The sequence below is a fragment of the Saccopteryx leptura genome, chromosome 4 (assembly GCF_036850995.1).
Source record: "Saccopteryx leptura isolate mSacLep1 chromosome 4, mSacLep1_pri_phased_curated, whole genome shotgun sequence".
NCBI lineage: Eukaryota > Metazoa > Chordata > Mammalia > Chiroptera > Emballonuridae > Saccopteryx > Saccopteryx leptura.
Genome location: NC_089506.1, coordinates 164,389,146 through 164,414,051, shown reverse-complemented (window position 1 = coordinate 164,414,051; position 24,906 = coordinate 164,389,146).

The window sequence follows — 24,906 nt, the reverse complement described above, 5'->3', positions numbered from 1 at the left end:
AAAGCCTACTCAAGTTCTTTCCCCATTTTTAAATGGGATTGTTTATTTTTATTTATTTATTTATTTTTAAAAATTTATTTATTCATTTTAGAGAGGAGATAGAGAGAGAGAGAGAGAGAGAGAGAGAGAGAGAGAGAAAGGGGGGAGGAGCAGGAAGTATCAACTCCCATATGTGCCTTGACCAGAAAAGTGCAGAGTTTTGAACTGGTGACCTCAGTGTTCCAAGTCAATGCTTTATGGGATTGTTTATTTTTTGATGTTGAGTTGTATGAGTTTCTTATATATTTTGAATATTATGATTTGCAAACATTTTCTCCCATTCAGTAGTAAGTTGCTTTTTCATTTTGTTGATAATTTCCTTCACAGTGAAGAGCTTTTTAATTTGATGTAGTCTCACTTATTCATTACCTTTGCTTTTGGAGTCACATCCAAAAAATTATTGCCAAACACTGTCTATGCTTTATTCTAGGAGTTTTATTGTTTCAGATCTTAGATTGAAGCCTTTACCTCATTTTGAGTTATTTTTTTGTATTATGTAAGATAGTAGTCCACTTTAATTCATTTGAATGTGGCTGTCCAGTTTCCAAACACTATATTGACAAGACTGTCTTTTCCCCAATGTATAGTCTCAGCTTCTGGATTGTAAATTAATTGACCATATATGTGTGTGTTTATTTCTAGACTCTGTATTCTGTTTCACTGATATATCTGGTTTAATGTCAATACCACATGTTGATTACTTTAGCTTTGTAATATAGTTTGAAATTAGGGAGCATGATGTCTTCAGCTTTGTTCTTTTTTCTCAAGATTGTGTTGGCTATTTGAGTCTTTTGTAATTCCACACAAATTTTAGAATTTATTCTATTTCTGTGAAAAATACTATAGGAATTTTAATAGGGATTGCACTGAATCCTGAGCATTTTATTTAATTCTATTTCATCTCCTTGTTGAACATCATATTACTTTTAAAAAATATTACAAGTTGTCCTAGAGCCGTGATGGTGAACCTTTTTATAAAAACCACCTACTTTTGCAGTGCTGGTCAACCTGGTCCCTCCCACCCTCTAGTGGGCGTTCCAGCTTTCATGGTGGGCCAATCATGGCGCCATTTCATTGCTCCGCTCCCTCCCATTGATGGTTGGTTTAAAGTCTACAATGTTGAACTATGCCTTGTATTTTGTATCACTTATTCTTTGTTTCTCTGTTCTATTTTTGATGTGTACTTTTGGTTTAATTAAATGTTTCTAAGGGATGATGTTAGAGTAATGGCAGCATGAGAGATACTTCTAATCTCTCCCCTGAAAAGTCAACAAATTGAACAACTCTAATGCATCAAGGAACCCCAGCTGGGCTCAAAGTTGTGCCTGAGGGATCTGTGTATCAAATGGACTAAACCTGAATTCAGCTGAGACAGAGAAAGCTCAAATGCGGCCCCCGTCACCCAGATCCCACTTTTTTCATTTCACGGTACTGAGAGTGGCAATACAAACTGCACAGTTAATTCTCCAGAGCTACTCACTCCCTTGAAGAACACAGGTGCTCCATGTATGGTCCCCAGGTCTGTTGAGACATGGGAGAGAGCACCCAGAAGCCTGAGATCACCATTGTTAGAGCCATAAAGCCACATAGCTGAAGCCATAAAGCTAAAGCCACAAGACCAAAGACATAAACACCTCACAACACACCCCACTATCCAGTGCAACTGTGGCCATGCTTATACCATTGTGACAGCAACAGCAACATCTCAGCTGACAGCCTAGGAACTTCAGAGTTGAAAGTTGTAATATAGCAACACCTACCAGAAGAAACCTCTCAAAACCAAAATTTATTCTTTTTTCCATCTTTTCCCCTCTTTTCTTTTTTTTCTTATTCCTTTTTCTCTTTTTCATTGTTAAACTTTTAAAAATATTCTTATATTTCTATTTGTATTTTTTGTGGGTAGTTTGTTTTTGACTTTTTTGTTGGCTTTTGATCTTTCCTCCAGTGCTTTTTCTTCTGCACTTGTCAAAAGTTTTTTAAATTTAATATTTTTATTGTATTTCTTCTAATTCTTTCAATTTTTTAGTTATTTTCTTTTGTTAGGATTATTAACAATACCACTTTCAAACACCAACAAAGAAGAAGAAATAGAATACTATGGCTAAACAAGAGAGATGTATTTTGGAAAGAAAATAAAAAATCTTCAAAAAAAATCTGAAACACATGGAAGTCTTGGAGTTAAATGATAGAGAATTTAAATTTGAAGTTCTGAAAATACTCAACAAGATAGAAGAAGACACCAATAAGCAACTTAATGAGTTCAGAAAACAAATAATGAAGAAAACAAATACCTCACCAAGGAGATTGAAACTTTAAAAACAGAGGTGAAGAACTCAATATGGGAATTGAAAACTGAGATAGCAAGTTTAGCTAACAGAACAAGCCAGACAGAGGAAAGAATCAATGACATTGAGAACAGGCAACTAGAGATGCTACAGAGAGAAGAGGCAAGAGACTCATGAATTAAAAAAAACTGAGAGAGCTCTTCAAGAATTGTCTGACTAAATCAGAAAGAGCAATATAAGAATAATGGATATGTTGGAAGAAGAGGAGCAGGAGAAGGGAATGGAGAGCCTATTCAAACAAATACTTGATGAGAATCTCCCAAGCCTATGGAGAGAGTTAGAGCCTTGAATCCAAAAAGCAAACAAACTGCTGAGTTACCACAACCAAACAGACCTACTCCAAGGCACATTGTAATAAAATTGTCAAAAATCAAAGACAAAGAAGTAATCCTCAAGACAGCTAGGGAAAAAAAGAACATAACATATAAAGGAAAGCCCATTAGGTTATCATCACACTTCTCAGAAAAAACTCTACAAGCCAGAAGAGAGTGGACCCAAACATTCAAAGTACTGAAAGAGAAGAATTACCAGCCAAGAATACTATATCTGTCAAGGTTATCCTTCAAACATGAAGGAGAATAAAATCTTTTACAGACATTCAGAAACTGAAGGAATTTATTACTAGAAAACCTTCACTGCAAAAAATACTCAAGGGAGTTATTTAACCAGACTCAAAGAGAAAACAAATCAAAACTACAAGTAAAAGCCCCAACAAGGTCACAATAAAAACAAGGATAATCTGTGACAACAATAACATAAAAGAGGAAAGGATAAAGTTCTGCAGTAGCAAAGGATAAAGTGCAGAAGCACTCATAAGACAAGGACTCTTGTACATATGAACATTTTTCTCTTAATAACCTAGTAGTAATCATCCACAAAAAAGCCACAACTGAAACACATAGCTTAAAAAAGAGGAAAGAGGGGAAAGAAGTATAGAATACCACCAAACAAAAAACTGATAGAAACAAAAAAGAGAAGAACCAAACATGATAAAGAGCTACAAGAAAACTAAACAGAAAATGGCTATAGGAAATCCTCAAGTGTCAATAATTACCATAAATGTAAATAGACATCAATAAGGAGGCACAGAGTAGCAGATTGGATCAAAAAGCAAAACCCACCTGACTAGGCAGTGGTGCAGTGGATAGAGTGTCAGACTGGGACACAGAGGCCCCAGGTTTGAAATCCAGAGGTCACTGGCTTGAGCACAGGCTATCTGACTTGAGTGCGGGCTCACCAGCTTGAATGTGGGGTCACTGGCTTGAGTGTGGGATCATAGACATGACTCCATGGTTGCTAGCTTGAGCCCAGAGGTCACTAGCTTGAAGCCCAAGGTCGATACCTTGAGCCTAAGGTCTCTGGCTTGAGCAAGGGGTCACTTGCTCTACTGTAGCCTCCCCAGTCAAGGTACATATAAGAAAGCAATCAATGAACAACTGGGGAGCCACAATGAAGAACTGATGTGTCTTATCTCTCTTCCTTTCTGCCTGTCTGACCCTACCTTTCCCTCTCTCTGTCTCTGTCACAAAACAAAATAAAACAAAACAAAATAAAACAAAACAAAGCACAAAACCCAAATATATATATACAGCCTTCAAGAGACACATCTAAGCTGCAAGGACAAAGGTAGATTCAAAGTAAAAGGTTAGAAAACAATTCTCCAAGCAAATAATATCCAAAGAAAAACAGGTGTAGCCATATTCATATTTGATAATGCTGACTTCATGACAACAAAGGTAACAAGAGACAGAGATGGACATTTCATAACAATAAAGGGGACATTGTATCAAGAAGACACAATACTTATTAATATAGATGCACTGAACCAGAGAGCACCAAAATATATAAGACATCTACTAACTGATCTAAAAATAGGAGCAACCAAAATAAAAACATACTTGGAGATTTCAACACACCATTGGTGGCTTTTCAGGCATCCCCAAACTATGGCCATTTATCTAGCCCCCTGCCGCACTTCCGGAAGGGGCACCTCTTTCATTGGTGGTCAGTGAGAGGAGCATTGTATGTGGCGGCCCTCCAACGATCTGAGGGACAGTGAACTGGCCCCCTGTGTAAAACGTTTGGGGACCCCTGAATCGGCCTTAAATGACACTTTCAACCAAATGGACATAATAGACATTTATAGGACGTTTCATCCCAAAATGTCAGATTATACATTCTTATCCAGTGTACATGCAACATTCTCAAGGATAGACCATATATTGGACCACAAAACTAACATCAACAAATTCAGAAAGATTGAAATTATACCATGCATTATTTCTGATTATAAGACTTTGAAATTAGAATTCAATTGAAAAAAGGAAGTAAAGAAACCCACAAAAATATGGAAATTAAACAACATATTTCTAAAAAAAAAGATTGGACCAAAGAAGAAATAAAAGATCAAAATATATATATATAGAAAAATGAAAATGACCAGATGACATATCAAAATTTCTGGATGTAGTGAAAGAAGTAATAAGAGGGAAGTTTATATCATTATAGCCGTATATCAAGAACAATAATGATTCCAAGTAAACAACCTAACACTACATCTTAAGGAACTAGAAAAAGAAAAACAAAGTCAATCCAAAGTCAGCAGAAAAAAGCATATAGTAAAAATTAGAGCAGGATTAAATGAAATAGAGAACAAAAAATGTATAGAAAAAAGTAATACAGCCAAGAGCTAGTTCTTTGAAAAGATAAATAAAATTGACAAACTATGGGATAGACTCACTAAGAAAAAAAGAGGAAGGACTCATAAACAAAATCTGAAATGAAAGAGGAGAAATAATCCCAGACATCATAGATATACAAAAGATCATAGTAGAATATGATGGAAGATTGTATGCCACAAAATTTAACAAACTGGAGAAAATGGATAAATTCCTAGAACTATACAATCTTCCTAGACTGAGGCACAAAGTTGAAAATGTAAATAGATTCATAAGCCAGGAAGAAATAGAAACAATTATCAAAAACCTCCCCCAAAACAAAATTTCAGGACCAGATTGTTATCCTACTGAATTCTACCAAGCATTCAAAAAAGACTTGGTACCCACCCTTCTCAAAGTCTCCCACAAAATAGGAGAAGCAATACTCCCTAACACATTTTATGAGACCAATATAACACTTATAACCTGGCAAGGACAACCCCAAAATGAAAACTACAGACCAATATTGCTACTGGAAGAAGGGGACTTCAGTAAATGGAGAGGTGATAGGGCATGGGGCAAAGGTTCTAAACAGGGACAAATATAAGGTGATGAAAAATGATTTGACTTTGGGTGATGGGTATACAACATAATCAACAGTTCCAATGCTATAGAAATGTTCACCTGAAACCTATGTACTTTTATTGATCAATGTCACCCTGTTAAAGTTAATTTTATAAGTAAAATTCAAATTACTGAGGATTCCTTTAAATGCAGACTCTGGCTTCAGTGGTCATAGCATAGGGTAGGGCTCAAAAGTCTACATTTCCATCAAGCTAGATGCTGCTGCTACTGCTGTTGGGATTTAGAGGACATTCTGAGTAGCTAGAATATAGAAGAAAATGTTGGGAAGTAAGTAGGGTCTGTCATCCTTTAATTATGTAAAAATTGTATTTTCCCTGGCATTGTTGGTAAAAGTTAAAGGAAATGGTAGAAGATGGAAAACTGAAGAAAAATCATGATGTTGGGGAATTCCAGACACTAAAATTTTTTATTCAGAAGGGTTTGTGGTGTTCTTTTTAACATAGAGATAAAACAATTAAAGGATTTTCACCAAAATAATCTAGATTAAAAAAAAATATTTTCAGTGGTTTTTTTAATCATGCTTTTTAGCTGTATCTTTTTATATTATTATTTTTGTTAATGCTATAATAAATACAATGTCCATCTTACTAACAGTAGATTCCATTTTTATATTTGTCACTCAAAAATTTGCATATTACACAGCATATATCTAAAACTCTTAGAACAGTATACTTACAACCTTCATTTTTGTTTAAATTTGTCAAATATTTTCATTTTATGTTGTTATAAACACCTTATAATTATATCATTTTGCTTTAATGTTTCCTTTGTTTTGAACATGAAATTTATAGAAGAAAAAAGGAGCTAATCATTTATATTTGCTTACATATTTAGTATGTCTTTTGGCTCTTATATTTTGATGAGAAATCAGTTATTACTTATATTTGTGACCTGCTATATGCTGTGTATTGATTTTCTTTGCCAGTTTTCATCCCTTTGTCTTCCTTATTTTTGGTTTACAACAATTTTATTATGTTGTATCTAGGCATGGTTTTCTTTGTATTTATTCTGGATTTAATGAGATTCTTGGATCAGTAATTTGACTCTTTTTCCATCAAATTGGTACAACATCAACCATTTTATCTTCAAATACTTATTTCATGCCTTTTTATCTCTCTTCTCTTTTTGGGACTCTAACTGCAGATGTTGGAATGCTTGATATTTTTCTACAGATCACTGAAGAGCTGTGTTTTTCCCTCTTTTTATCCATATTATTCAGACTGAATGATTTCAATTAAGCTGTGTTGAAGTTTTCTGACCCTTTCTTCTGCCATCTCCAACATGCTGTCAAGCTCATCAAAGTGAAACTTTTATATCAGATATTGTGATTTTTCATTCTAAATTTCAATTTGTTCTTTTTAAAAAAGTTTTATTTCTCTTCTGACATTTCCCATCTATTCTTTACTCATTAATGCCATATTTTTCTTTCAAGTCTTGGAACATCTTTATACTATCTACTCTAAATCATTGTCTGTTAATTCTATTATTTATATCATCTTGAAATCTTTTTTCCATTCCATCTTTATGATGGATCATATTTTTTATGTTTTTCCACATGCTTATTAATTTTTGCATTGATTTTGGAACTCTGTCAGTAGGTTATCACGAATAGTCTGGAATATTTAGTCTTTTAAAATACTGTGTTGAATTTTGTTTTGGCAGTTGGCAATTTACTAGGAGGCTTCTAGATCTTATCAAGGTTTAGCTCAGGCTTTGTTACTCTTTAGATAAAAATTTTATAACACTTCCCCTGAATGATGAAGGTATAATGAGTTATTTAATCTCTGGCTGGGCTAGAACTGAAGTCTTTCACACTGTGTCTCCTCTACTATCTTTGCTCTAGTCCCAGTCCTGTAAGGACCACTCTGCTAGACTTCTCAGAGTCTTACTTTTATACATGTGCAGTGCAGCCCTTGTCCAAAGACCTCACACAGATTTCTGGGACAACTCTTCTTCCATGCTCCCTTCTCTCTCACATCTTGTCCTGTAAATTCCAGCTGCTTTCAGCAACAGCCCTAAATTCTGAACTTTGCCTCCTCAGTCAAGTGGGACTGCCTTTTTTCTGTTAGTCTCCAATATTTCATGCTGCTTTAAGAAACTGTCCCTAGACAGAAAGCCTAGTAATCATGGAACTTACCTTTTGAGTTTTCCTTCTTTCAGAAGGTAAGTCCTGTGCAGCCTATTATCCTGTGCCAGATTATAGTCACTTCACATATTTTGTTCAAGTTACAGTTGCTTACCATGTGTAGGCAACTCTAGTACACATTAATCTTTCATATTTGGAAATGAAAGTCTCACACTGTTATCTTTTAAAGAAGAGAATAACTTCTCACTCTGTGGAATCTGGAACTGGAAAGTTGTGATTTCAATCTTGTACAACAGGATGCATAGATATTATATTACTACTAAGCATTGCATCACTTGAGACAACAAAACAATGACATTTCACCAAATACAGGGAGAAGTAAAGACTCCTCTATTTTGGCATCATAATATGTATTCTTTCAAAAAAGGTCTCTGATTTTGACATTTATTGTCTTTCTCTCTCTCCTTTTCCTTTTTTTTGTTTTTTTCTTTCTCTCTTTTTCCTTTTTTTTTTTCTTTTTTTTTTTTCTTTCCTTTTGGCTAGAGCACCTAAACACAAAATACAGGCAGTAAGAGGCTAAAATCAGAATGCCTACTTGGCAGGTTAGCAAATATTTGTAATTAATTTTTCCTTCATATTGAAAAGTTAGGGTAAAAGATGACATAGCCTAGATCTATGTATTTCAACAAAAACAAAAGACATAAAAAGTGTCTAAAGTTGAATGATATTAATATGCCCGTTTAACTAGATATTAAAGCTTATCACATTTTACAGTGATAATAGTTGAAAAAAAAGTGTTTATGTTAATATGAGAATTTAAAATTCTTAGGTTTCTTTCCTTTGTGAATTTCAAACTTTTACCTGGCTGGAGATTTTACACATTAAATATATTTCACAGTAGTTTTTGTATAGTCAACAAAGTGAAAAAGACATGTTAAACATAGGCTTTTACATGACGATGTATTTGGCCTGGATCAGGTTCTAATAGGTATTTTTGAACGTATCAAAGCTTACATTTCTCCATTTGATCTTAAGTGGAGACTGAAGCATCTGGCCTATCTTCTTTCATGCATTTTAAAGACCAAAGTCCTGTTTTTTAGCTGCCACTCAGAATTTTTAAAATTTTCAATTTCTTTCTTTAACTCACTTCATTACTTAGAAATATTTACACACATTTTCTTCTTCTTAATTGTGTTGGATGTATATTGGAAACTATGAATTCTCTTCCCTTCCTGCCTAGTATTATGTATAAAAAGTTTTGCTTTTTTTCGCCTGACCTGTGGTGGCACAGTGGATAAAGCGTCAACCTGGAAATGCTGAGGTCGCCGGTTCAAAACCCTGGGCTTGCCTGGTCAAGGCACATATGGGAGTTGATGCTTCCAGCTCCTCCCCTTTCTCTCTCTCTGTTTCTCTCTCTCCCTCTCTCTCTCCTCACTAAAAATGAATAAATAAAATTTAAAAAAAAAGAGAGAACTTAAAAAAAAAAGTTTTGCTTTTAAAATTAAATTTTCTTAATTGACATCTCATTGTAAAAAAAATTTTCTTTGTCTTGTGAAATTTTCTGCTGAATTAATTCCTTCCCAATCTTGAAAGTTATGTTTCCAAAAAACTCTGTTTGGCACTAGAGTAGAAGTTTTCTGTGTCTTATGTGATAGTAAAACTTTGAGTGTCATGTGTTTTGAATGAAATCCTAAAAGCTTATATTAATACTTTGACTTTCACCAAGGTAAAGCAATAAAGATGTCTTGTTTCTCAGTATTTTATTTAGTAATAAAGTATCTTGTACTATAAATACATGTAAATATAAATAAGAAATGTATTCTTTTATTTTTATTTTTATTTTATTGTGTTGATATGGTTCCAAGTGTCCCACTCAAAATAATATCCTCTATCCCCTGCATGGTGCCCCCATGCAAAGTCTCTTTGTGTTCTCATTTCACTCCTTTACTTCACCTCCGTCCCCCCCTTTCCCTCTGGGAATTGCTACCCTGTTGTCTATATCTATGTGTTATGTATATATAATTTGGCTAATCTCTTCAATTTATATTCATTTTTATATAAGAAAAAATTGAGCTTGAGAAAAATTTGACATACTTATTTGTTCCTGTTGTTTAAAGACTTAGAAAAGCATTCTGTTTTTTGGAATAACTTTTCAAATGTATTATTACACAGAGCAAATGGTAGATGATCAATGAATTCTTATCTTATGAGTAAGTACAGTGGTACCTTGAGATACAAACAGATCAACATACAATTTTTTTTTAACCAGCTACGATGCGGTCCATATTTTTGTTTGAGATCTGAGCGAAATTCCGAGATATGAGTCATGATTCAGGAAGCTGCCGCTAGTTGGCCGCGTTGGCGCATAGGTCCAGTATCGGCAATTTGATATACGAGTTGACTGTTACGAGCTTGGTTACAGAATGAATTAAATTCGTATCTCAAGGTACCACTGTAATGCAAAAGTTTTAGCCACCCATTTATACTATCCATACACTGCTAATTCAACATTTGATTTCCTTCTAGTTGTGTTTTAGTAATTCCAATAATTTTTCCTAGTTTATATGCAAATCCTAGATTTTCTAGAGATTTTTATGTGTAGAATTCATTTGTTTTTATTTTTTAGAAAACTTAGGTGTTAAAATTTGATCAGCGATGGCGCAGTGGACGGTGTTGGCCTGGGGCATGGAAGACCTAGGTTCAAAACCTTAAGGTCACCGGTGTGAGCATGGGCTCATCCAGCTTGAGTGTGGGCTCACCAGCTTGAGTGCGGGGTCACTGGCTTGAGCATGGGATCATAGACATGACCCCATGGTCGCTGGCTTGAACCCAGGATTGCTGACTTGAGCAAGGGGTCACTTACTGTGCTGTAGCCCCCCGGTCAAGGCACATATGAGAAAGCAATCAGTGAATAAGCAATCAACGAACAACCAAGATGCCGCAAGGGAGAATTGATGCTTCTCATTTCTCTCCCTTCCTATCTGTCCCTATCTGTCTCTCTCTCTGACTCTTCCGTCTCTGTCAAAAATTTTTTTTTTGATAAAAATGCTAACAGCCAAATAAAGTGGTAAAATGTTAATAAAACATTGCAGTTGAGATTCCTACAAGGTAATTTTTTTAGAATTTATGTTTATTAGTCTTCTGAAACAGAAGTTGTTAAATGATACATTACTGGACTCGGAGAATACCCAACATTTAGAGACAAGTTAAATAATTTTTCTATGTTAAACTGGTCCTAACAAAATATTAAGAAAAAATTGAGATCAGCTATCTGTAGGGTCTTCATAGGAAATGTCCTATCCAGTTACAAAACAAAGGCTGATTTTACTAGGGAATCAGCTGAAACTTCAAAACTGAGAACCAATCTGTAGTATATGGTAGCTTTATCAAAGTTCAACCACCCTGTGAAGCTAGTTTAAAAATAACCTGGGAGTTTTTCAAATCACTTTAAACATATTATCTACGTAATATTTAATCTCCTGGTAATCTTCTGGGTATGTCTATCAGTAAGAGGTTGACACTGGCTATTACTGCAAAATCAACTACTTAATTGAGATGACACTGAACAGTCTTATAGGAGTTGATAAAAATAAAATATTAAAATATTGATTCTTAACTCCAAACTCACATATTCAACAGTTTACACTCATGTATATCTAACTACCTATTCAATACTTTATCCTAAACTGAACTCTCCATAGTAGCCCCTTGTTCCAAATCTGTACCTTCTGTTGCTTCCACAACTGTTTTTGTTCTCAAACACTGACATCATCTATAACTCTATTTCTGTACCCCAAGTCCAGCCCAACTGTGAAGACTCTTCATCCTGTCTTCAGTATGTCTAGAATCTGGTGTATCCATTGCTACCACTACAATCTAAGTTATACTACTTTTCCCCCAGATTATTGAAATAATATCTTATTCCTTGAATAAAGTTATTTAGTTAGTTTAATTAAGATCATACGTGTAAAGTTCTAATCATAGTGCCTAGACCATAGTAATTATAAATAACTTGATTCAAGGTATAGGAGATTTAAATAATCTAGAAAAGAAATGATGTAATTTAGATTATGGTGGTAGCAGTGAAGACACCAGAAGTCTGTCCAATGATAGATCATTTTTCTATTTAATAGGCTGCTATTTTTGCTCATCACTCTTCCAACTCTTGGGAAACAAGAATCTTTTCTTTTCTACTTAAATTTCATCTATATTATATTTTATCCTCCATGGTCCCTTGTTTTTTGTTGCTTTGATCTAATTGTAGTTGTTATAATTTATTTTATCAAACAGCTCATAGATGCTCTATGTCATTTGAGATCTTTATATATTAATTAAACTATTGAAATATTTACTGCTTTTTATGAATCAAAGATATATTGTGCAATTATGTGACAGTACATCTACCTTGAGCACTCTTAAAAATTTTGTTTTGAAATTTTATTCTTCCAATCAAAGTTTAAAATCATTTCTTGTGATCTTAAAAATATCACAAGGAGATTATAAGTAAAATAGCATAAAGCTTATAAATTAACTGAGAATTACTGATACTTTATAATATTTAGTCTAGGAATCTGAAATTATAAAAATTATAATATCCAATAAAGAAGATCTTACAAATCAATGGATATATAAAGGATTATTGAAATTAAATGAAATTGAAAACACATTTTTTAATTTTTAGAAAAATCAATTAATTATGGGGAAAAAGATCTTTAATTCAAATATTTACATACTCTAGATAAATTAAAGATTTAAATAACAAAAACATATCTCATAGGAAAAAAACTTGGGGAGAAAAAGTTAATTCTCTAAGCCTTCAAAATGGGAGAGAATCTCTAAGCAGGTAAGTCATAGCAGCAGTGAAGGAAAATGTCAGTAGATCTGAGAATTATAAAAATTTTAAATGCTATTAACAAAGCCATATTGGAAAAATATATGCATTCAATATGAGAAGACAGAGTGTAGTATAATTATTACATAAGTAATTTATTTAAATCACATTAGATAAACAGGCCAAAGATATGAACACATAATTCACAAATAATTAAATTTATTGAGATTTGTTTTATGGGCTAGTATATAGTCTAACTTAGAAAAAAATTCATTTGTGCTTGGAAAGAATATATGTTCTGGTGTTGTGGACCTAGTTTTCCACAGTATTAAGATGTTCAGGTCGTTATTTTGCATGTCAAAATCTCTCATATATTATGTGATTTTTGTTTAGTAGTAGCTTTATCACTTACTGAGATTGTAGTATTAAAATCTCCAAATACAATTGTTGAATTGCTTATTTCTTCATTCAAGTATGTCAGGTTTTACTTCATGTGTTTTTGGGGTTTTGTTGTTTGGCACATGTACATTAGTAATTCTTATTTCTTTCTGCTATATCCTTATCATTTTGAAATATCTTCTTTTATTCCTAATAAATCTTTTTGCTTTCATGTTTTTCTGGAGATTGCTCTTGTTGATTCATTTGGATTGCATTTCTCTGTCTTCCCATTTTTTCTGTGTACAGACTACTCCTTTGGGTGTGCTGTCTGAATAGCTAGCCAGATCTAGGGTTAAGTTGTATTTTTTTTGGTATTTTTTATAGCCACTCCAGTAACTTATGGATGTGTTTGCATGGTAAATATTTTTTTCCATCCTTTTACCTTTATTGTATTTATGCCTTTGATACTAAGGTGTCTCTTGTAAAGTTGTGTTTTGCTTTTTTATTTTGTCTAACAACATCTGCCTTTTAATTGAAGTACTTATTACACTTACTACATTTAATGTAGTTATTACAAAACTTAATGACATTTTTGGCTTTTAGCAATTTTAATTATAATGTACCTAGATTTGGCTGTTTTTATGTTTATCCTACTTGGGGATTTTTTTAACTTCTTGGTTTTTTTTTATTAGAATTTCCCCACAATTTTAGAATGTTTAGGCCATTCATTCCTTGACTATTTTTTGATTCTTTGTCTCTTCTCCTGGTAAATCCACTATAGATATGTTAGTATGCTTGATTTTGTCTCACTGAAGAACCGTTTACTTTTTTTCAATCTTTTTTTCTCTCTGTTCTTCAGACTGCATCATTTCTACTGATTTATCTTTAAGTTCACTAAACTTTATTCTGTCATCTCAAGTCTGCTTTTGACTACAGTTAGTTTGGGATGGGTTCCACTCCAGGCCTGACAGCTTTCGTCTTCAACCATTCTTACACAAAGTTTCAGCAATTCTTCATGAATAAGCATCCTTGATTTGTTGTTTGGCCACTTTTTAAAGTTCTGAAAGTGTCATTTTTTACCACATTATTCTGTTCCATATTTTTTTGTGTGTGTGAGCAAGATTTGTTGACCATTTCAGGTCATAATAGTCTAAGGTCCTGTCCCAAGAGCATTAAATTAAGTTGCTTAACATGTTAGTTCAACTCCACTATCTAAGAAAGGTAAATGAAAATGATAATAAAATATTGTTTTACCTATAAAATAAGCAAGGATTAAAAATTTGAGAATAATGAATGCTAGCAGAATTCCAAAAAATAGGCATTTGCATATGTTCTTGGGAGCAGTGTAATCAACAAAACTTACTTTTTTTCTTTTATTTATTGTTTCCCTAAACCTAATTTATCAAAGGTTTTAAAATTGTTGCTTAGATTTAAAGAAAATGTTAAGATAAACACATTTTAACATTCAAAGAATAAGTTAATAGAGTACATAGTGAAAAGTAGCTCATTCTCTCAGGTTTCACATCCTTTCCCTGGAGGCAACTATGGTTATCTCTTCTTTGTGAATATTTCCAGAGATATTCTATCTATATAAAAACTTAAGCCTGACCTGTGGTGGCGCAATGGATAAAGCGTCGACCTGGAAATGCTGAGGTCGCTGGTTCGAAACCCTAGGCTTGCCTGGTCAAGGCACATATGGGAGTTGATGCTTCCTGCTCCTCCCCCTTCTCTCTCTCTGTTTCTCTCTCTCTCTCTCTCCCTCTCTCTCTCCTTTCTAAAATGAATAAATAAAAATAAAAAAATAAAAAAAAACAAAAAACTTAAGTGTATAATATAAGCTTTATAAAACCACAGACACTTGAATATTTAATACTCAATGCTCTCCAGGTTGTGTTTATCATTAACAAAATATTTTGATGATTATAACTTAAATTAATACAAGGGAATATCCTTCAATGAAATATGTTACAATTTTTGTATCAGCAAAATTATAAAATTTTAGTTAATTTTTAATACACTTGTTATTTTTCATACTTAATTTTCTTTTTTTTTTTTTTTTACAGAGACAGAGCGAGAGTCAGAGAGAGGGATAGACAGACAGGAATGCAGAGAGACGAGAAGCATCAATCATCAGTTTTTCGTTGTGGCCCTTAGTTGTTCATTGATTGCTTTCTCATATGTGCCTTGACTGTGGGACTACAGCAGACCAAGTACCTCTTGCTCAAGCCAGTGACCTTGGGTCCTTGCTGATGAGCTTTGCTCAAACCAGTTGAGCCTGCACTCAAGCTGGCAACCTCAGGGTCTCAATCCTGGGTCCTCTGCATCCCAGTCTGATGCTCTATCCACTGTGCAAACACCTGGTCAGGCCATACTTAATTTTCTATAATGGACATTTATTAATTTTGTAATTATAAACCAGACTTTATTATTAAATATATTATTAATTCATTAATTTTACTTCTATAAATGTATCTAGGAAATAAATGCAAATAAAAATATTACTATACATAAACAAGTTCATAGATAAATAAATATTAAAATACGAGTTTTAACTAAATTTTAAATTTACTGGCTATTAAATATGTCTCGTTCAAGGCCCTGGCCAGTTGGCTCAGAGGTAGAGCATCGGCCCGGTATGTGGAAGTCCTGGGTTCAATCCCTGGCCAGGGCATGCAGGAGAGGCGCCCATCTGATTTTCCACCCATTCCCCTCTCCTTTCTCTCTCTCTCTTCCCCTTCCATAGCCAAGGCTCCATTGCAGCAAAGTTGGCCTGGGAGCTGAGGAGGGCTCCATGGCCTCCACCTCAGGTACTAAAATGGCTCCCAGGGCAGCAGAGCATCGCCCCAGATGGGCAGAACAATGCCCCCTGCTGGGCATGCCAGGTGGATCCCAGTCAGGTGCATGAGGGAGTCTGTCTGACTGCCTCCCCAGTTCTAACTTCAGAAAAATACAATGAATAATAAATAAATGAATAAGTCTCATTCATTTTGAAATTTGATATCTGTTAAAATTTTAATACAGTTGTCTGCTATACGCGATTCACTTTTCACAATCTCACTGTATTGCGGATTGTTAAATTGTATATACCTAATTTTGTATCGTGGATTTTTTACTGTATCATGGAATTATATGATATATGGGTATTTTATATATTTATTATTTTAATTATTTCTGTGGTAAAATAAGCATTTTCTAGCCTAACTAAAATTGAAAACAATATAAAATATATTATATAAAATATTAGTTAAAACATATTAAAAGAATATTAAATCAAAATAAAGCCTTAAAATATATATAAATAATAAAATAAGTATAAGGTCGCTACTTTGTGAATTTTCACCTATTGCAAGGGGTTCTGGAACCTAACCCCCACAATAGATGAAGGACCACTGTAATGGCTAATATTTAATTGAATAGAATTATTATATACCAGACACTATTCTAAAATCTTTAAATGTTATCATTTTTCATTATAAGAATAATTCTATGAGATAAGCATTTTTATTTTTCTTCATTTTATAGATGAGGAAGCTAAATTATAGAAAAGTTAGGTAACTTGCTCAATGAAAAGTTCATAATAATATGCAAAAATAGTTAGGTTGTCTTAGGTCAGGTTCCCTAGAGAAGAAGCTCTGAAGTTGCATAGGAAGATGCAGAAGCCATGAGATCAACCCCAGAGAGAAGAAATAAAGGGAATAAGATTTGGCTGAGCAAAGAGTTAAATGTGATGCAGAGATGATGTGCTCACAAGAAAGGCCTCTATAAACTCACAAGGAGCCATGGAGCTGGGGTGACCCTTCAGAAACATTTTGATTTGAAGTAAGGTAGCTGGGTTTACACCCTTTCAATGAAGTTATTGACGGATGGGGGTGACAGTAGAAGAATGGGGTGATTTTAGCTAGTCAACTCTGGCTGAGAGTGCCTCAGCTGAGCACTGCTGCCCTCCAACTACCTTAGTATTTGATTAAGACTAATGTCTCAGTCCTGAAAAGGGTTTAAGTGGTGCACACAGCATCTTCTGAATATACAAGTCATTATGAATCCATACAAATTACTATATGTGTGTATATATAGATATCGCACATGAATATATGCATATGTTTAGAATAAAAAGAAAAATGCTTTTATGATAGAAAAAAGATAATTCTTTTTTTTTTTAATTTAAATTACTTCTTTTATAAGTGCAAAGACTTAATTTTAAAATAAAAATTTACTCTCAAAACTTCCTTAACAAGGTGAATTGAAAAAATTCAGGTTAAGATTTTTTTGACACACGTATTGGAGTATATAAAACAAAAATTATCTTAATGGATACAAGCCAAGGGTTTAAAAAACCTTTGTATTTTTCTGAAGCTGGAAACGGGGAGGCAGTCAGACAGACTCCAGCATGCGCCCGACCGGGATCCACCCAGCACGCCCACCAGGGGGCGATGCTCTGCCCCGGAGGGGCGTTGCTCTGCCGCGACCAGAGCCACTCTAGCGCCTGAGGCAGAGGCCAAGGAGCCATCCCTAGCGCCCGGGCAATCTTTTGCTCCAGTGGAGCCTCGGCTGTGGGAGGGGAAGAGAGAGACAGAGAGGAAGGAGAGGGGGAGGGGTGGAGAAGCAGATGGGCGCCTCTCCTGTGTGCCCTGGCTGGGAATTGAACCCGGGACTTCTGCACGCCAGGCGGACGCTCTACCACCGAGCCAACCGGCCAGGGCGATTCTATATTTTAATAAGAGGAATAACTACAGTCATATATCAGGTGCTTATATGTATTTTTAAAGTTTTATATAATAAAATACAACTTTCTTATTACTGTTGGGGAATTTTATAATTAGAATAACCCCTTTCAGCCAACAACTTTCAAGACAAAATCCATTCAGAGGTAGATAATATAAAGAGATACGTTATAAAATTACCATGTGTAATTTGATTCTTGAGTTATTCTAACAGATTTAAAAAATACCAGCTTTTTGTTCCTTCATTTCTGCAATCCCTTTTCCATTAAAAAAGTGCAGAGAATCAAGAATAGAAAAGGAATAAAAGGAACCTTGAGTCAGGAGAGTAAAATCATCTAGGTCAATGATTTTCACCCCTTTTCACCTCATGGCACACATAAACTAATTATGGAAAATCAGAGGCACACCAAAAAATATAAGTTTTGCCGATCTGACAAAAATAACAACAGGTATAATTCTGATTTATGTACACCAGACTACTACTGATGTATTGACTGTTGTCATTTTTTTTATTTGATAATCTAAGGGAAAAGGGGTCACTGCCCCTGACTAAATAGTCAGGTACTGCATGTTTTAAAAATTCTTGCAGCATACCTGCTCTAGAATGATGACTGGAATGACTCCTTTTGGGCGTGTCAGCAGTCTAATTTAGGGTGGTCTTTGGGCAGCTCTCAATATTCCTGACCAGGACAAAGGTGCCAACTGCAGATTGTCTCAGTCTATTGCAAAGATCATTTTCACAAATAGTGTACAAATTGGCCGTTGACAATTTTCTCGTCTTTGCTCTGAGCTCTCTCTTGTGCGCGTGCTCAGCCTTTTCTTAGGAGACCGAACATCAAGTTGATATGGTCACTTTAGGCACTCTGTTTTTCTGGGGGTTTTTTTGTTTGTTTGTTTTTTTTTTGGTTTGGTTGTTTTGCTTTGTTTTAAAAGTCAAAGTTTCTTCCTAATCCATTTTCTTTTTTCCCTAACGTTGCCTTGCTGGGTACCTTTGATAGGAATCCAGCTAGGTAGGATAGGGCCATTGATCGGAGCCATCAGGATAATCCTTAAGCAGGAGCTTCAATAGACACATGAATGTAGAAACATGAATGTCTCAAAAGTCACATTCTTGGATGGGAATTTATTCTATTTTTGAGACATTTAGCCTATAATAGTTTATGGAATTTTTATATTTAGGAATTTCTTCATTTTAGGAGTTCTGAAGAGGCAAGTATCACAGCCTATAGGACCCGAAAATGCACAGACGTATGACCTGAGCTCTGTATTGAGAGACTCACCGATGCTAAACTTGAGCTCAGGAATTAGTGTCACAAGAGAAAAGGGATGGAGAGCTTGTTCTCTCTTATTGGTGGTGACAGTAGTGGTGTGGCCCAATCGAAGCCCCAGGGGCAGAGTGGCATCAGGGTGGTGGCAGAGGTAGCTGTGATCAATACTGCTCCGCCTTTGGGGCACACAGTAGGATCACACTTGCTGATCTCCTTGTCCTTGGGTGAGATGGTAACTAGTTCTGTACAATGAGCTGTGAGCAGAATTGGTCATGTCAACTTCTGCCTCCGTGTGTTTAATAGCTGACTTGAGACCCTCTTTTCTCCTGCCACAGTTAACAGTAAAATTCCAGATACTGGCTTCTACTGGCCTGGGTCCGAGAGTGAGGACAATGCAGAGCAGAGCTGTCTGTGATGGGCAAATAGTGTGAGTGAGAAATAGCCTTTGCTGTTTAAGCAACAGCATAACCTCATGCATCATGGCTGCTGTAGGGCCACCACAGCCATGTTCCTGGTAGGAAAGTGGTGGCAGAGGGGACTGGTGTTTGGCTAGGATCCTTTTCTGATCAGTTTATAAGCGTGGTTTTGGACTATTTCTAGAAAATAGTTTTTATTATGATTCTTCACCCTTTTCAACATTTCTGTGAACCATCTGGCATCCTTCGTAGACTCCTTTCTTTTTGTCAGCCAGAGCCAGCACAACTCTGCTTAGTCCAATTCCCTAATAGATTGTTTTCCTTCAATATCTTGCTATACATTTTTCTAACAGAAATGTGTATAAAATCTTTGAAAGCTATTAATTTTTAAAATCTAAACCTCCTCTCGAGAATAACACATTTCAAAATCTTGCTAGGTGTATATAAAAGATGTACATGCTGTTTCCCCTAAATGTATCTTTTTCAATCTCCAAGGGTTTATCTTAATTCTAGTACAATAACACTTGATGTAGACATATATGTCCACCCTGTTTTCCTTAATCATGCTATTAACCTTCTCAGAAATATTTCTTCTTACTCTGTGCTGTCCAAATGGAACCATCCTGATCTCAGTAAACTAATTATTTCAATTGGCTCCCAGGAGATTCTAGGACTCTGCCAACTGTTAAAAATCTAGTCCATTCATTGTTCCTCCTTACCTCACAACCGCCAGCCAAGAGAGTGCGTACACATGCCTCCTCACTGTGCCGTGCTGTCTTACTGTCTGTTAGTGAAGTTTGGATCAGATGATGTCTCATGTGCCTTTAAACTTGCGAAGCCCTATGATATCTTTCCTTCTTAAGTAACAAGTGATATCTCAGAAGCCACCTTCTATAAACATGGTTTGTGGGCTTTTATTTTTTAATTTGACCTTTGCTCTTTTTTTTTTTTTTTTTTTTTTTTTATTTTTCTGAAGCTGGAAACGGGGAGAGACAGTCAGACAGACTCCCGCATGCGCCCCACCGGGATCCACCCGGCACGCCCACCAGGGGCGAAGCTCTGCCCACCAGGGGACGATGCTTTGCCCCTCCGGGGCATCGCTCTGCTGCGACCAGAGCCACTCTAGCGCCTGGGGCAGAGGCCAAGGAGCCATCCCCAGCGCCCGGGCCATCTTCGCTCCAATGGAGCCTTGGCTGCGGGAGGGGAAGAGAGAGACAGAGAGGAAGGAGGGGGAGGGGGTGGAGAAGCAAATGGGCGCTTCTCCTATGTGCCCTGGCAGGGAATCGAACCCGGGTCCCCCGCATGTCAGGCCAACGCTCTACCGCTGAGCCAACCGCCAGGGCCGACCTTTGCTCATTTTAAAGTGTAAGCACCTCCTTGGCCTTGGGTGCTTTCTCAGTGGGGCAGAGCTCCTCAGTCTCGGCACTGTTGACACCAGGGGCTAGGCAATTCTTTGTGCATAGAAGGATGTGCAGCAGTGTCCCTGGCCTCATCCACCAGATGACCGTAGCACCCTCCAAGTTGGGATGACCAAAATTCTCTGTCAGTCAGAGAGTTGTCTGAGAAATAACAAGGATGACATTATTTTCTTTTTCTTCTTTCATTCCACCCAAGAGGTTTAAATGTTCTTAAGTATCTTTTTGGTAGAGAATAAGAGAAATTAAGTTTTTATTACTCTGTATATTTAGTAATTTTATTGCTGTCAGTGATGATATTTGTCATCAGAAGAACTTATTATTCGTTCCCTGTTCTCATTCTTGTACACTTTACCTGGAGGCCACTGATTCTAGTGAAATGGATGGCAAGGTCCCAGAGTGACAGCTGACAGATTTGTCTCGGTGGTCGTGCATGTGCCTGTGTGTGTGTGTGATAGATATGTCACCATACATCTAGTCACCCAGTACTTTTTTTTCTTGGTGTAGGAGACAGATGTTCACCTTGATAATCTTTACTGATAACCCCATGACTGGAAATTGACTTGCTACCTGTGATAAAGTGAAAACGACGCTGAGCCAGATAAAGAGGAAATGAAATAGAGTCTGTAGAGGAGGAAATGAGCACGAAGTCAATAGGTGAGGAAGGAGGCTGCTGCATAGCGATTCAGGATTATTTGATCATTGCAAGGGAAAATGTAGGGGGAAAGAGCAGGCAACCCAGTTGTTTAGTACTCTATCTACAAATCAGTCAGAGAGTTGTCTGAGAAATGATTGGCTATTGTAGTGTAGAGGGCGTAATGATACAGTGAGAAAGCGGATGCGAATGAACCAGAACAATGCAGGTCACAAGGCAGTTATCGGACAGATGGTATTTGGATCAACCATATACTCCTAACAAAAGTAGTGCAAAATTATGATTTCAACATTTTTGATATCAGCACTATCCTTCAATATTGTGTATGTTTTGCATTAATTTTAGAATAAACAGTAAATTGAAAGGAGAACAAAGGCAAAAGACAATAGAACCAAGGCTTCCTTAAAAGTACAAACATGGGTTTGAAACTAAAAGAGAGGGAAGATATCAAAAAAAAGAGGGAGCTTGAACAGAATGGTTACTCTGAAGTGGACAGACGTCTGTGATTCTTTTGAGGCCTATCACTAATACCTGTCCCTTGAGCCTTCTTAAGGTCCCTTTATGATTAACTCTTGAAAGTCATATTTGCTTTTTTCAAGTCCAGATCAGGAATATATTCTAACTAACTTTTTTTTTTTTTTGCTATGTCAAGCTTAAAAAGAGCTGCTTTGTTTTGGTTTCTTATGAGTCTTGAAATATTTTCATCATATGCCTGAAGATATGATTTACACAGCAGGTGTTAAGGATCCAATAATGTCTGTGGGACAAATGATTCATAAATATGTGTTCACACGCTGTACAATAGTTGAATAGAACCACACAGATGGAGCCACCCTATTCTATTGAGGAAGTGGTATGTGTTTTTATAAAAACTGTGATACACATGGTTTTTAGCCAAGGAGCCAGACTTTGAGAAAGTTTTTGGAATAATTTACTTATGTTGTACTGATTTGTTCAGTGGGAGCGTGATGTAAATATTATACCCTTATTACACATTACAGAAAGGTCTGGGGAGGCTTAATAAAAGAAATTTGAGGCATCTCACGGGAACTATACATAAGAACTTAGATAAAATGAGTGCTACCGATGAAAAATATGCTATCTGGTTATTTTTCAAGTGATGGAGATTAAGAAGTAAGCTTTAATACTTGGGTAAAAGATATATTTAAAATCAAATAGAGGGTGACTAAATATCAGCTTTTGATTTTGACACATACTATTTTGCACAAATATCACACTGGTAAGCAGGAGACCTAAATGTTTTCTCAAGGTCTGGGTAATGAATGGAGCTATCTAGGACTTCTCAATCATGCTTTGACTAAAAAATAGCAATTAAAGTGAAAGTGTTTTAGTATCCATAAACTATATTTCATGAAAAATATTCTGATGCTGATGGGGTATTTAAAGAGCCCAAAAAGTTTGTCCCATCATTCACGTGAAAACACCCTTTTGTTTGTCCTCACACCTCCTTGGACATTTCATCATCATTCACAAACGGGATATTAGTAGAGACCCATAGAGTGTGATTTGGGAAGGATTTGAATTCTAGGAACAGTAGTTCAGATTCTATTTTTCCATGCATAGGGACCCATTCATCAAGCAAAGGTATAATTGAGTGCTGAGAATATGATACTAGCAAGATCATAATTGAATGCTGAGAATATGATACCAGTAGAGCTAAGAAGGAATTTGAGGAGAAAGAATGAACACAATGAGGTCATATGGTGGCATTCTTCCTCAGCCAGATAGCTATACAGAGAAGTTCACTGAGTGACTAACAAAAGCAGGTTATACAGACTCCCAGACTCTTCAGCACATTTGCTAAGGACTCTCCTGCTCATTCCATACCCACTCAAGCTAAATTTAAAATTTTAGTTCTAGCCTCTTGTTTTTGAATTATCTTAATGCCAATTTCCAGGCCTTTAGATCATTCTTGTCTCCAAAAGACTCTGACCTTTCCCTCTCTTGGAAAGTAATCCAGCATGCAGGACCTGTGTCAGACATTTGGACTGTTCTTTAGCCTCAAACTCCCATGTGGTGGAATAGGATTTGGACAATTCTCATAATCTTTATATTCTGGCTGAGAAGTACATAGTAAGGATTACAGCAGGTAGTTAATAATTAAAAAGATTTTGGAGTAAGAGCAACAGTATTTAGTAATTACTGTAATTTCATATAAAGGACAAGACAAGTAGAAGGCAAATCTGTGATTGTAGCCCTGAAGAATCCAGAGAACTGTGGGGTCCTTAACCAAGATATGAAAGACACAAGAGCAGTAGGGTTTTTCTTAGGAGTTAAAATTTTAACATGTTAAGTTTGAGGTACTTGTGACATACTTTTTGTGGAGCTGTGACAGCAGCTCTCATGAAAGATACATAGATATACAAGTGCTTTTTAGAGCGAAACCTGAAAAAATTGGAATGGTGATATTAGCCATAGAAAAGAGTAGACTAGGAAGACAGGCCAAGGATGAATACTTGAGTTTCATTCACACTTCATTGATTATCAGAGGGACAGACATCAACAAAGAAATTCAAGGAGGATTCAGAAGGGCATGAGGAGAGAGGCAGGAATATGGAGAGAAGAAAAGTGGAGTGCTGTATATATTCTTATACTTAATAAAAAGGGCATAAAATTGTCTGCTATATAGGGAGCCAAGAATGAAATATATTGGCTTGGCATTTTCCTGAACCACTTATTACTTGATGGCTTCTCTTGGTTAACTGCACTTCTTGGTTAATTGTGTTCTGTTAACTTGAAAGTAAAGGCCAATAAGGGAATAAAGCACAGTTCCCACTGAGCACAGGTGAAAGCAAGCCCTTGATTAGTGACCATAACTCTAGCTTAAGTGTTTGTCGCTATTTTTGACTTGCTTGCAAGATTCATAATTTACATGAAAATGGCTAATAGGTGTATAGCTGCTAGATTCCTCAGCTGGCCATTTGATGTTCTTGGAAGCTTCATTTCAGTGAGTTCTGGAAATGCTTCTTCCAGACCCCTTGCTTGTGACTTTCTATGTTGTCTGTATAATTACCATGTTCCTGTTCAATCAAAATCAGTAGATTAATATTTTGATTGGTATTGGTAATATTTTATTATTAGTCATATATTTCTGTTCACTAGGTCTTTATGTGAAAGTGATGAAATATCTTAAGAAGAAGTTGTTCATATACTCTTATCTTTTGAACATGAAGGAAATATGTATGCATAAATGTGTGTGAGGGAGGAGGGAGAGGGGGTAAGGAGAGAGAGAGACAGAGAGAGAGAGAGAGAGAGAGAGAGAGGAAAGAGTAAGAGCAGAGAGTACTCTGATAGGTTTTCAGTTTAGTCCTCTGGAACTATAGACAAATTGATCAACTACCTGAGTGTTCTGATGAAAGTTTAATCAGATTAAAACTATTTTATCATAGTTTTATGCATTGGTTCTGGCTTAGGAAAAGTTAATACAAT